This window comes from Lepidochelys olivacea (genome assembly GCF_965140295.1).
Source record: "Lepidochelys olivacea isolate rLepOli2 genome assembly, chromosome: 2".
Classification (NCBI taxonomy): domain Eukaryota; kingdom Metazoa; phylum Chordata; order Testudines; family Cheloniidae; genus Lepidochelys; species Lepidochelys olivacea.
In genome coordinates this window covers 87964677-87979564 of record NC_140412.1, presented here as the reverse complement: position 1 = coordinate 87979564, position 14888 = coordinate 87964677, and the positions used below count along the sequence as shown (strand labels likewise).

At 40.5% G+C, this 14888-nt stretch overlaps 1 protein-coding gene across 4 annotated transcripts in view; it reads right to left on the bottom strand.

Moving 5' to 3' along the window:
• ARHGAP28 (Rho GTPase activating protein 28) overlaps window positions 1–14888 on the bottom strand; it is a 160633-nt gene that overhangs the window by 50937 nt on the left and 94808 nt on the right. The window contains exon 1 of one of the 4 annotated variants that reach the window (XM_084621688.1): window positions 8465–8781. The exons of 2 other annotated variants lie outside the window; for them this stretch is intronic. The gene's annotated coding sequence lies outside the window, so the exon portion shown is untranslated. Of the gene's footprint in view, window positions 1–8270; window positions 8372–8464; window positions 8782–14888 lie in introns of those variants that run through there. One more of the 4 variants, XM_084621687.1, reaches the window with a different exon arrangement.

Here is a 14888-nt window from a genome sequence, read left to right as displayed (position 1 = left end):
TGACAGACTTGGTTTGTGATGACCTGCTCACACACGGTAGGCAGTCCCTATGACAGCTTTAAAAATGTAATTTTGTTTACAAAAATCCATTTAGAGCATCCCTTGATCCATTCACTTCAAATCTCAGGGCTCCATAACCATTCACTTCTCACCTCTACTTTTAATTCTGGCAATTGCAATTGCAACTTTCACAGTAATATATTTCAAGTAAGGGGCTAAGCACTAGAATTCACCATATATTAACTACTAATCACATTGCATGATTCCTATCAGATACCCTGCATTACATTAGCAAGCATTATGGTCAGTACTGTTTGCAGGGTCGGCCTGAAAGAATGTAAAATAATCAAAAAGGAATTTCTGAAGACGTCTAAAAAAATTCTTTGGTGGGGAACTTCTTGTTAAATATTTCCACAAAGGAGGAGACAACATTGACTGTTGCAATAAAAATCCTGGGCCAGATTCTCAGATAATTGTAGAGTGTCATAGAACCATTGACTTTAATTGATCTTATATGTAAAAACCAAAAATGCCCTTATTCATTGTATTAATTACACATCAGATTATTACAATTGGGAAGAAGTTTAAGAACAGATGTACTTCTCACCATTTCTCTCTGCTATCCAACAGCTTTGGGTTTGCCATAGAACAATTTTTAACCCATAGGCTCTCTGTTCCATGGTGTACTGTAATTTATGGCATATTGGGTCGCTGTGATGGAATGAAAACTTGGTTGGAAAGTTTTTTACCCAAATAAACATATGAGCATAGTTCTATTATATGTTACACAAGTACACTCGTAGGGATTATAGAGTACTTTGGAAAGAGTCCCAAATCAGCCGAGTAGAATATACAGTACTAGTGCTGGTAATACTACTTAACAAAAAACAATGTAGCTATGATGTCTAGAAGAACTACCTCATTGCAATCTGCTTCTGTTTTTACCTACAGAAAAACAATCATCTAACATGGTAACTGCAGAAGAATGGATTATTAGCTCTTTATCTCTCTGTATTTCTAGGTACTTAATGTGGACCTTATCCCCAAAGTATCTAAAGCATTTTACGTGCCAAAAAGTCAAGATACAAAACAAACAGCTCAGCCATATAAAGATACAGATTGAAATCCTGACCCTATTGAAGTCAATGGGACCTTTTCGATTGACTTCAGTGGGGCCAAGATTTCATCCACAGTCTATATATAAACAGCCAAATTAGAACTGAGATAAACTGGAAACAATGAGGGCTGACTTGTTTATGCTCCTAAATGTCAGATTTTTAGGTTTTATTAAATGTAATTTAATTTAGAATGAAATAAAGTAAGTAAAAATTAACCACATCTACCACTCAAGCCATCATTAATTGGCATTTTTTGTAGGTATAGGGCAGAGATTGGTCTTGAGGAGATATTTAAAGGAGAAGATGGGGTAGACTCACATAGAAGTGCAGGGAGGGTGTTCAATTTATAACATACGCATATTTGTTTGTGCCAGAAGTTGTCAAATGGGTCGTTGGGGCTGATATCAGACAGAATGATGGTGGGTGGAGTGACACAATAGGAGACAAAGCCAGGTAAGCAGGGAGGAGTAGAGTTGAAGATGATGATTGAACTTGATGCAGGGAAACAGGGGAGCCAAGAAAAATGGAGTTTAAGGTCATAGAGTTCCAACAAATTACACTCCCTGGTTCCTGTGTGTGTAAAATGTCAAGAGAATCAGACTTCCCTTATTGTGTGTTTCCATTTTCAACAGAGGTGTGAAGAAAAAGATAGAAAACAAGCATTTCTTACATTTTGGCTACCCATTTCTCATAAACTGGGAACTTATCAAAATAAATGATCATCTGTGGTGTTAAAGTGATTACTCAGCCTGTGCAAAACTACCATAAGAATTGCTTCTGCGTGAGTTATTGTCAAGGCAACACCCTAAATTCCAAATGTTATTTTTCTAACTTGGGCTTGAATCATTCATACTGAGTTTCTCAGCATAAAATGGGCTTGATTTAAAGAGCCAACAGATTCAGCAATGGCTCCAAACCACTTGGATTCCAACATGGGCCGGAACTACTTGGCCATATTACCCTTCTTTATAACATCCATAAAAGGATAAAATCATAGTAAGCAAAATATTTTAAATGGGAACATAGGAAACCATATACCAAAGGGTTATCCACAGCCTTCCAGTTTCTCTCAGCTACCTTAATAGTGGTCACATCCCACAACCTTTTGGCTAGGTATTTTTTCTACTTATTTTCTTTAAAGATCTACCAAAAACATTTCATGCTGAAGGGCTCTGAAGGCTACAGTATGCAGCATGCATAGTTCATGCATAGTTCAAAGCAAACTATTTACCCTGTCTCCAGATTCTTTGAAGGTTCTGTAGCTGGAGAGAATGCTAATCTTTATAAAAAAATGATCACTTTAAGGGTCTGATCTTGCAATCCTTTACTCATGTGAGCAGTCCTAACTCATAGATGTAACCCTATGTAGTCAGCAGAAATATTCTCATGAGGAAGTATTATATCTTTACGGTGCAATTCTGCTTCTGTTGAAGTTTTTTTTTTAATCATTGACTTTAATGGACGTAGGATCTAGCTCTTAGAAATTTGTGAGGGGAGTGGGCTTTTGTTCCAAGAGAAGTATTCAAGATTCTAATACTAGATTGAGATCCAGACATGTTATTTTAGCTTTAAACATTTTTAAATATACAAAATACCAATTTGAAGTATTCTGGGAAATGGAATCCTTCTAATGGCATAGAAACCCTCTACACTACCCATCCCAGGCATCAATGTCCTGGGTGAGCTCCGGCTGCTATGACAGCCTGTAGAAAGCTTCAGATTGTTCACAGCAGTACTGGGAGACTAGCTTGGCATGGATCAGTTCTAATATTGATGGGAGTGCAAAAGGGACCTTTGAATATTCCCTCTTCGGCTGTGCTGAGTGTTCCTCCACTACAACTCTATTCGACATTGGTGAGGCCTCATCTGGAGTACTGTGTCCAGTTTTGGGCCCCACACTTCAAGAAGGATGTGGATAAATTGGAGAGAGTCCAGCGAAGGGCAACAAAAATGATTAGGGGTCTGGAACACATGAGTTATGAGGAGAGGCTGAGGGAGCTGGGATTGTTCAGCCTGCAGAAGAGAAGAATGAGGGGGGATTTGATAGCTGCTTTCAACTACCTGAAAGGGGGTTCCAAAGAGGGTGGCTCTAGACTGTTCTCAATGGTAGCAGATGACAGAACGAGGAGTAATGGTCTCAAGTTGCAGTGGGGGAGGTTTAGATTGGATATTAGGAAAAACTTTTTCACTAAGAGGGTGGTGAAACACTGGAATGCGTTACCTAGGGAGGTGGTAGAATCTCCTTCCTTAGAGGTTTTTAAGGTCAGGCTTGACAAAGCCCTGGCTGGGATGATTTAACTGGGAATTGGTCCTGCTTTGAGCAGGGGGTTGGACTAGATGACCTTCTGGGGTCCCTTCCAACCCTGATATTCTATGATTCTATGATTCTATGATTCTAACTGAAAATCGGACCCTAAACGTCAACAATTCTGTTTTGGTGCTTGCTGGATTAGTGCAGCAATATCACTGAAACAGTAATAACTAAAATATCATCCTAGCCATAATCAGGAGCACTTCACATCTTTAAAGCGCTGTACTAGAGCTAATTAATCGTCACTGTACACGGAAAGTTGGGTAAGTAAGCATTATTATCCCTGTATTATAGGTATAGAGGAATAAAGTGACTTGTCCAAGGTTACACAGCAATTCGGTCACAAAACTAGGATTAAAATACAAGAGTTCCTGGCTCCCCGTCCCATGCTTAGCCCTATAGAGCAAGGAATCACTAGTCTGTGGTTTAAAAGTGCCGTAGACCATGGAATAGAGCTCTTTCTGCTTTTAGAGTGTTGCCTGGTTGGAGCTTCTAACTGAGCTTTGTTAACCCACCACATATTCTTGACTAGATGTTCCATAAAAAATAATTAATATCACTATGCAAACATAGTAGATCATGTCCAAATGCTCAAATGTAAACTGACTGGTAAAACTAAGTTGTTGTTGCTCTCCCTATCATCACAAATCCATGTTTCTCTTTCCATTCTTGTCTAGGTAAGTGCCATGATGCATGCTAGGGGTGAACATTCTCAGGGTGTTCATCCATCTTTTAATGATCATATCAGCTCAGTGACTATGCAGGTGCTCTATGAATGTTACAAATCTGCAATGCTATCCTTCCATGAGGACACTGTATTGCTTATCCATGCCATTGTTATAATACACCTTGGCTGAACTGTTATAACACTCTCTCCTTTGGAGAATTTCCAGGCAAGGGCTATATTTATGTCAGTTACAATGGATTCAAAATGCCTCTGCCAGGATTTTTAAAACAGACTAACACATCCTCCTCTATTTCACTCAAATTGAGGTCACTACTCTGCCTTCTTGTAAACATATTAGGTTGATTGTGAGTTTTGTTGTTTCAGATATTTAGGCATCAAAATCAATGGGAGTTAGGCGCCTAACTAGCTTTGAAGATCTGGGCCTTACTTCTTTTATTTCAGCTACTATTGCTACAGTCTACAATTTGCTGTTGATGGGTCACTGCCTGTTCCTGGAATCCCAGACAAGACTGTAGACTATGGGTAAAAATTTCAAAAGTGCTTAAGTGACTTAGGAGTCTAAGTCCCATTTTCAAAAGTGACTTAAGCACTTGGGAGCCTAAGGCTCACCTGTGGTATTCAGTGATCACTCAGTGTGCAAGGTGCTTGTAAGAGATCTAATTTATTCTGTATCTGGTTCTAACTGGCTGTGCATAATAAAAGCTTAATAGTGCCTTGCTCAGACTCTGTGACTGGGAAGCTCAGCTCTTAAAGGCACAGACTGCAATACAGCAGCTCCAAGAGTCAAAAAGACATATGTGCCTGAGTCATTTTGAAAATGGGATGTAAGCTCCTAAAATCACTGGCCCACTTTGGAAAATTTTACCCTAAAGCTTTAAACTGCAGTGTGCATTCTATTTGAAATTCCTACTCAGTGGACATTAAGCTTGCCATTTTGTGGGTATTTTCATATCTAAATTCTAGCCTTATCTTTTAAAACTTCCCTTTGATTAGCACAGCTGTTATTTATTCTTTTTACTTGGCTGGGATTTCTGCAAGGGCTCTGCAGAGTAAGGCTGTTTGCATTTTATTGTGCTGTTAATCTTTTTTTTCTTAAGAAATACATGAACAATGTCCTAAGGGGAAGATTATTACATCTATATGAATACATAACATAGATCAGAACAAAATAACTGGGGGAAGGAATATTTTCATAATCTTCCGTGAGCCTTATGAAGAAGTCTAGATAACATGTATGCAGAGACATAAGACATATCTCAGGGGACCAACAGAAATTGGTTGTTTAATGGCAGTAGTCTTTAAAATAAAGATGGAGCAGAACTATATTTAATATATTCAATATACTTGGGAATCAATTTGGGGGGTGGCATACGTCTCAAAACAGGAGGTTGCCTCATAACTACATTCTCTTGAATAGGTTTCACTCTGTAGAGTTTTCCAAAATAATTGACAAGTTTTTACATGGTTCTAAGATAAAAGCAGAGGCTTTCTAATACAGGATAATTAAAATGTTTGAATAAAATATTGTGTCACCTTATTCTTAATGTTGCTATGCCCATTTACAAAATCTAAGGATCTGGCCATTATGTTCAAACAATGTATCACTAAACACCAGAGAATTTCTATAAGTCTATGCCTCTCTCATGACAGTGCCAAAGGAATCCTACTTTTCTTCCTCATTGAGGCAGCAAGGCTAAACCATGCAAAATGTTGCTGAACCATAAATCACTTTGAAAACCTGAACCGCCTCCACTTAGCCCCAGAGCACAGCAACTCCTGTTATAAGGAAGTCTAACCTTAAATGTCCTTCTGGGACGTAAGGAGTGTTATACATTAGACACAGGAGGCAACTGTTCCATTTACGTGGCACTGGTGAGGCACGAGCTGGAGTAATGTGTCCAGTTTTAGGCACAACACTTTAAGAAAGATGTGAACAAATTGGAGCTACATTGACAAGAGGTTTGGAAAGCATGACCTAAGAGGAAAGGTTGTAAGAACTGGGGATGTGAGTATTGAGAAAAGAAGGGCGAGGGGGGACATGATCACAGACTTCAATTATAAAGAGGACAGTGATACACTGAAGTGAGCATAAGTAGTTATAGGCTTAGTTTTCAGCAAGGGAAACTTAGATATTAGGAAAATAATTCTAACTATAAGGATAGTTAAGCAACTATAAGGATAGTTGGAGGTTTTTAAGAACAGGTTTGACAAACACCTTTCAGGGATGATCTAAGTATATTTAATTCTGCCTCAGCGCAGGGGGGTGGGCTAGATGAAGTTCACCAACATCTGTGATGGCTTCATAGACCATTGAAAGGAAGCCTAAAACATAACCAGAGGGAAAAAATGTCCTTTCTTTCTAAGAATTCATCCACACATTACATCCACACATGTAATAGTCACGGAAGCACAGAGGGCAATCAGAACCCCCTCTGGTGACTGACCCCGGCACATGTTTCTAGCAGTGAGCTCTTGGAACCTCTAACAACAATTTTTGAACCCCTCCTTTCATGCGGGGAAACCACTACTCATCTTAAAACATGCAATAATCTGACTGGTACTAAGGAAACCACTGCTCACCAGAGACATCGCAAAGTTCTATGCAGTGTCTAATCTCTCTCCCTTTTCTAAGCAATTTAATCAAGAAACTAGCTAGCAAAAGTCAGCTGCTCCAGTGTGGTCAGCTGCCTGGATCTTTCACAGTCAAATGTCAGGCCTGGGCACAGTACAGAGAAAGTGTCTCCTGCTGCAACTTCCTGAGCATAGACAACTGAAATACATTAATACTCACCCTGTTGGAGTTCTCTGCAGTATTGGGTACCACTGATGGCACTGGCCTCCAGTGGATTTCCAGTAAACTGCCAGGTTTGGGGCCAGGTCCTGTGGCTATTCGATGGGTGGGCACAACCTTTTCCACATACAGGATAATAGGGGAAGAACTCCTCAAGGAGCTCCCCGGATAAAGTATCTACCATGAATATTTATGTGGCAGGTAATGATCCAGGCTCAGGGGATTCTGGAGAAGGGATGGTTGTGTTGACCATTTTATCATGTGCATGTACACCTGTGGCCATTAGAGCTGTTAAAAGACACTTTTCCCATGGCTCCAAAGCTATGCTCTTAAAGAGAAATGGTACCAGAGCTGTGCAAGCTAGCCAATCGGTGTGATAGAAATCAAAAGGAATGTTGAAATAAAAGATGAATGTGGGGAGCATGGCAATGGGGAAGAATGGGTATATTTTTATATTTGTTTACTTAATTTTATAAATACATTTTTCAATTCCTTTTCTTTTAAAATATTGTATTCGTTCAAAAAAGACATATGTCATCTGAGTTACATTTCCCCAGAACGAGGAGATTTACAGTGACAAGGACATATGATAGTTTATAGGTCCCTTGAAAATTTCACATTGTACTAATGAGAAACTTTTTTTTAACTGATCTTCAACATATGTTTCTGGAGTTCACCTAGTTGTTATCAGATTTAAATTCCTTTAGGTAAAAAAAGTCCTTTAGAGAATAGTCTGCAATATTTGAAAATCCTGACTTCCAAGTACTCAGAGCTGAACTACATTTTAGATAAGTTCAGATTCAATGAACATTTGGAAATTGTAGATCTGGATAATTCATCTGTGAATTTAAAATGTGTTGTTTCTCATCTAGCTGTGTAACTTGTGATATTGTGGTCCATTCAAGACTCAGGGCCTAATTCTTTTCTCCCTGATACTGGTGTAAATGAGGAATAACTCCCCTGAAATAAACAGAGTGTGAAACTGGTGTAAACGAAATCAGAATCAGGTCACAACATTCAGAAATACCTCAGTGTCATATATGTCACATATTACAATATAACATAAAATTCAAGAAAGTGAATTTCTGTTACACAATAGGGAAATTTTTGTGTAATTTTATGTGAAGCAAAAATTCTGTTCCAAGAAGTAAATCAGGAGGCAGTTACTGAAACTTGTATTGTAGGTAAACAATTGTCATAAACAGTACAGTAATTGTAGAAGCTACATGCAATATTAATAGGATCTTTAAAAGTTTCATGACATTAGACCTTCAAGTAATTTTGTTTTTCTTTACATTCAGTCAACACTTTTGGAAACACAAAACACACACTTATGCCTGTCTTGCAATCACTTTCACTTACAATGCATCCAATTGTTTTTCTACAGTGGATCATTCTGTCCCCCCTTTCCTTTCCTGTGTAGCTGGAAAATTCCACTAGTTATATCTTTGACAGCTTTCTCCCCGTCCCGTCATTGCTTGTTGAAGAAAAACAAGAAAGGAGAGAACATTGAAAGGTTGAAAAATTATTGATTTAGTAAATGCTGTAAACCTTACCTTGGAGCCGAATAAAGTCTCACTTATGATATTCTTAAAGGAACAGAGCAAAATATATTTGAAACCAAGTTTCTTCATGTCTCCAGTGGCAGTAAATCCTTTCCCAGCCTACAGTCACAAACATGCACACTCTGAAAGCTATCTGAACACACTGTGATAGGATAAAGCTTTATGCCTCTAGTCATACAAGGACTAGAGACACAAAGAGCAGTGGAGCTTTTGGCCCTTGTGAGAAACAGAGTCACACTACTCTGTAGCTATTTAAAGAGTTGATGCCTTCAGGATAAATGCTCATAGTGTGTTTTCCTGTTTGTGTCAGAACTTAAACCTTTCATCCATTTCCTAAGAGGAGAAATAAAAGCACAATCTGTTGGTAGTAGCTCTGTGATTCATGAGAGACACTGTAGTGTGAGTGAAATAGAAAGGCGGGGCTAATTTATTTGTTTTCCATTGAAAGGATGTAAGGCATTTCCCATTAATGTTATTTTAAAAAATCATAAATAAGTGACCACATCGAACGTAATGAAGAGTTCTATCTGTATTGATATTGCAACCCCACCCAATCCAAAACTTCAGTACAAAATGCCATCTGGGAAAGAAAAGTGAGCCAAAAACATGGATTACAGGAAAATCTAACATTTATGCGAAAGCCTTTCTGCTTCAGGAAAGCGTCCAAGAGAGTAGATCAGCCGAACACTTAGAACACAAGGAAGCTTTTAGAGAACATGCAACAGGTTTCACATTAAGAAAACAACAGAGCTGGGTTTGTATCACAACATTTGCATCCAGATCCAAAACTTCTGAAGTTTGTGCATGATTGGATCCGGGTTTTGGCTTGGGTCCACCTCTAGAAAATACACCATGGAAACAATTCCTTACTGAAGTCTGTCAACTTGCCGAAAGGAGAACCAATAAATAGCTTTCAAACAAGATAAGTACTCCAAATGTTCAAACATATTTAAGAAAAACAGCTTTACTAGTCTGTTTAATTATCTAAACAGGTCTGTCTAAGACACATTTCCTCTACCCTTTCCACCCCCAAGTTGTAGGAGGAAGAGCTGAAACTCTGGTTACAGCCTCATGTGAAATCTCTGTTCAGGGCCTCCAGCGACCTTGTTAAAGTCATCCAACAAAGTAAGGAAGACAGAACCTGATATTTCTAATGTAAAAACCAACCCAACACCAGCAGAAAAAAAATAAAGAAATAGGAGGAAACAATCTCTGTGATGGCCATTATACATCTGCAGGGGCAGAAAAGGGGAAAAAAATGGGATTTTGTTTTGCAATTCACCTTTCAGTTTAAATTGTTTTCTTGTAAATTTTTATACAGGAAATCAAAACTCTTCTCAGTCTCATCTCATAAAATGTTGTGTTTATGTGGCCTTTTGATTTCATAAATCTTTTTGGATTTTAAAGATTATTGTCCATGGGATCAAGAATGCAGCTTGCTTGTCACCGTTTGTGATTATGGACTGGCTAGTCATGCTTTAGTTTAAAGGATGAGCTGCAGGGACCTGGATGGCTCAGAAGATTGGCAATGAGCTTTCATGCTATGAATTCAGCTTGAGTTGGTAATGACTGAAATAATGCAGTGGTCCCACCTAGACAGGTACCCAGATTACAATACCATCACCACAGGCACTAACTGAGAAGCTCAAGGCTGAAGGTCATGGAGACAGACCTACTCCCCCATCCTTAGAGGATTTCTCTCACCAGTTAAGTGGTGGGATAAAAGGACTAGAAAGCTAGCAATGCTGCCGCTTGTGTGGGACCTGTTGTGTGGATAAACGATGACATTAAAAGGACACTGTCAGGTCATTTTAAACCCAGTTCTAGGTTTTGTATTGATAACTTTTAACAAGATCAAATATTAGGAGAAATGTTTTCATGATTGTTTTTCAAAATTCAGTGAAAACAGTATTTGTTTGAACATTTCAACATTCTCGACAGTGTGCGTACAATAATCTAAGGTGTTATTAGTAACAAATTACGGTTGTAAGAACGTGGCCCATGCACTTTAACCTAATACTGTCCCTTTAACAATTTCCAGGGCCACAATCATGGCAGCAGCTCACATATGGGTGCTTAGAATCTCCAGGGCAGGGATTGTCTCTTACTATGTGCTTGTACAATGCCCAGCAAAATGGGGACATGGCATCTTTTGGGGCCTTTAGGCACATATAATAAATAGAAATAAGTAATAATGGACGACTATACCACTTGGAGCCCCACTGAAGCCAGTGGCTCTCTGCACGTCACAGAGGTCTGCCTGCCAACATTCTTTGCAGAATCAAGGCCTTCATTGGTCAGTCCAGGAAAAGTTGTTTTAAGGAACTGTCATTTTTCACGCCATGTGCCCAAGAAGCTCTGAGCTGATTTTGAAGATTGTTTATACAGGGAAAAAAGGGTGTAATATTTCAGAAGCAGTAATGCTGAGCATTTAATAGGTATCAATGACCAGTGAATCTGGTCTTGCAGTATGATTTTCCTCAGAATTAAACAAAATGAGACACATAATAGAAATGTAATTGACACAAACCTTTAAAAAACATCATCTATTTTATTGCTGCGTACATAGATGACCTGCTCCTCTGCTTAAAGTTAGGTATGTACTTTAGTACGCTGATGAATCTGGGCAATAAACAGTAATTAAGAGCTCCCACTTTAACAGGCAAAGGTTACTGTGATATTGCTTAAAGCAGTGGTTTTCAAACAGCGGGTTGTGACACAGTACTGGGTTGTGAAATGTAAGGCACTGGGTCGCGGCGGCGCTGGTCAGCACCGCCGACCGGGCCGTTAAAAGTCTCATGAGCGGTGCTGCCTGGCTAAGGCAGGCTAGTTCCTTCCTGTTCTGATACCGTGCTGCACCCCAGAAGCATCCACCAGCAAGTCCAGCTCCTAGGTGCAGGGGCCCCCACCATGAGGACCAGCTCTGCACTCCCATTGGCTGGGAACAGGTCAATGGGAACTGTGGGAGCGGTGCCTGCGGGTGAGAGCCGTGCGGAGCTGCTTGTGCACCTCTGCCTAGGAGCCGGACCTGCTGTTGGCCGCTTCTGGGGTGCGGAGTGGTCCGCGGTGCCAGGACAGGCAGGAAGCCTGCCTTAGCACCCCTGCTGCACTGCTGACTGGGAGCCAGCTGATTTAAGCCCGCACCCCAATCCCTTGCCCCAGCCCTGAGCCTTCCCTCAAACCCAGAGCCCCTTCCTGCACCCCAAAACCCGCATCCCCTGACCCAGCCCAGAGTCCCCTCCCACACCCTGAACCCCTCATTCCCACAGCCCTCACCCCTGCGCCCCAACCCTCTGCCCCAGCCCTGAGCCCCTCCCATACCCCAAACCCCTCATCCCCAGCTCCGTTGGGTTGTGGGTATCAATTTTCTTCAACTGGGTTGACAGAAAAAGAGTTTGAAAACCACTGGCTTAAAGGACTCTGCTAAACTTTCATATATAGGTTGACAACTTCCAAAGCTAGCAGGAACCATTGTGTTATATAGTCTGACCTCCTGCATAATGCAGGTCATAGAACTTCTTCCAAAATAATTCCTAGAGCAGATCATATCTGAAGAGCATGAAAATGAAGCTCCAGAAAGGATGTGGAAGAGTCTTAGTTTCACGAATTATTCTGCAAAAAATGAAGCCGGCACAATCATAAACTTATATGGCAGCTTGCACTGAAACATAACTACAGCTTCCTTTACAGAGGCTCAACATATTCTATCTATCTATTCCAGCTCACAACAGGCAGAAATCAGAGACTCTTGCATAACAGAATTTTACACTAACTCTGGGATCCATTAACCACACAGGCTCCAGATCTGCTTTCATTCGAGTGAAAGAACATTGTCCCAAAACTTAAAGATAAGTGAAACACCTCAAGATACGCCTTTAGAGGAAATAAAGAGGAAGAAATGATGGCTAAAATATTAATAGGTGACTGTGACAGGGTGGTAAGCAGAAAACTGCTTAGCCAACCCTCTATCACCCCAGCTCCAATTAAGGGAGGTGAATTGGAGCTGGGTAGGCCACCTGGCCCTGATCGGGGAAGCTTGAACAGCTGTTGCCTCATCAGGCCGGAGCTGGATAAGAGCCCCAGGGGAAGGAAGCCAGGGTTTGGGGGCGGGGAGCTGGAAAGAGGAAAGGCAGTGAGGGGAAGCAGAGAGCGAGCCCCCCCCTCCTTCTGGTGGACTGCAAGAAGGGGACTATGTATATGGAGGAAAGGTGGTGGGAGCACAGCTTGTAAATAAAAGCACCAGGCGGGCACTGCACCTAAAGGTCTCGGTTTGATTTTCTCAGCCCAGTGGGGGCAGGAGCCAAGGGGGGCTCTGCAGGGACACTGTTACAGTGACATATGTTAAAGTAACTATTGTGATAGAACATAGAAATACATCACTTGCTTCCCCAGCCCTTACTTAGGCAAACCTCCCACGGATGCCACTGGGGTCCTGCAGGACTGAGCCCTCCATTACTATGATTCCAAAGATCTAACTCATCCAGTGGGCTTTGCAGGGGGACTTTTGCAAACATCTTAACAGGAATTTGTGATTAACAGGAAACTGCTAAACTTGAATTATAGTCCCAGCTCTGACTAGGAAAGCCAATCACTGTACTATTATACAGTGTATGAAATAGGGATTTTAAAAGTATTTAACCCACAAGCCGGTTTAAACATAAAAGTGAGCTGTAGCTCACGAACGCTTATGCTCAAATAAATTGGTTAGTCTCTAAGCTGCCACAAGTCCTCCTTTTCTTTTTAGTCATGCAACAGGAGAAGATTTACAGAGCATGACAAAAGAGAGGAAAGACTGAGGAATATGTAGTGCCAGCAGATGAAGACTAGTGGAAAACAAAATTCACATTGATTGTAGGAGTAATTTTTCTTTTGCCATGCTGCTGTGTTTTATAGAAGGGCTGCTGCCTGCTCACTTAGCTGAATTTCATAATCAAGCTGAAATGGCATTCTTTATCTGGAGTAAAAATGTTGGCTCTGAAGGTCACCTTGACGAATTAATTTGCTTGTTGGATACACCTTCTTCAAGAGTAAATTAACTATGAGAGTACTGAGCTTGCCTTCAGTGGGCATTGAAATAGGGACGGATGGATGTTGAAACAACTTAAGGAGCTGTACAAACTGGGAGATTTTCACACATTAGGCAAACAAAATATCCTTTAAGTCAATCTAGAACTTTTAAAAACAAAATATGCATGCATCTTAACATTTAGAGGAAAACATCAATGACCTTAGCAATTCAGAACTAATGTTTCTCTGGTTCACGATCTTCTGATAATATTCTCTCATTAGATTTCTATAATGAGGGGTTATCTTTCTTCATTTTGCTTTAAGCCATGTCATGGAGAAACTGGCTACCCTAATCCATAGTATTTATATAGTAAGATTCACAAAGCAAAGTCAGATGGGGAAAATTACTTTCCCTACAAGCCATACATTTCTTTAAAAACTGAACAAGTAACACTCTGGGCCCAAGTGAGAAGAAAGACAACAGAGTGATGGAAACAAACCATAAAATAAGGAGGAAATGAATGAAAGCTTGATACCATCAGTCAGCTGGCAAGACGATGGAAAGGCAGTATTATTTGTCAGCATTTCTGAATTCAGATGTGTTTTTCATTGTGTGAAATGAGACTGAGCTAAAAACTACACATATGGATCCAGAGCTAGAATTACCCAAACTCACAAATGATTTTTGGGTTGGGTTCATCTGCAGCAATAGTCTAACAGCCATAACTGATGTGTGACCCTGAAAAGGTTTGCAGGTACAATTTGCATAAATTCCCAAAAGTTAATGAGCAAGAGCCTGGCTGTATTGAAATCAATGGTAAAATGCCCATTAATATCAATAGGACCAGGGTTTCATTCTAGATGATTATCCAGAGCTTAGCTGGATCTTCTTCCTATCCCTTCTCTGTTTCCCATCATGTTCCTTACTTCCCCAACCCATCCAGATCTTTCTCCTTTGCCCTAATGCTGCTCACTAGACATCTGATCTTTGGTGGCTTTGCAAAAAGCGTGTGGAGTTCAGTCAGGTCTGGAAGTCTGTATGTTGGGCTCTGGTCATCTGGGCTCTGGTCAAACATTGTGCGCTAGTTGGAATTACTGCACTGGACTGACCAGTGCCCACCTCTGTTCCCTGGGAGAACCCACTCACAAGATGTAATGACAGCTGCTGGACCAAAACCAGTTCTCAGACTTAGTGAGAATCCACACACTATTTCAGCAAAGTCTGGAAGACTGTCAGGGTTTGAGCAGGGAAATGGGAACTTTGTCTCAATCCAAACAAACCCAGGAGTAAAATAATGGCCCCACTGACATCAGTGGAAAAATATCAGTTGGATTTGACAGGGTTGCACTCACTTGGCACTCAGCGTTTCAAGAATTGGCTAGTTTCATGATTTATCAAAGAATTTGC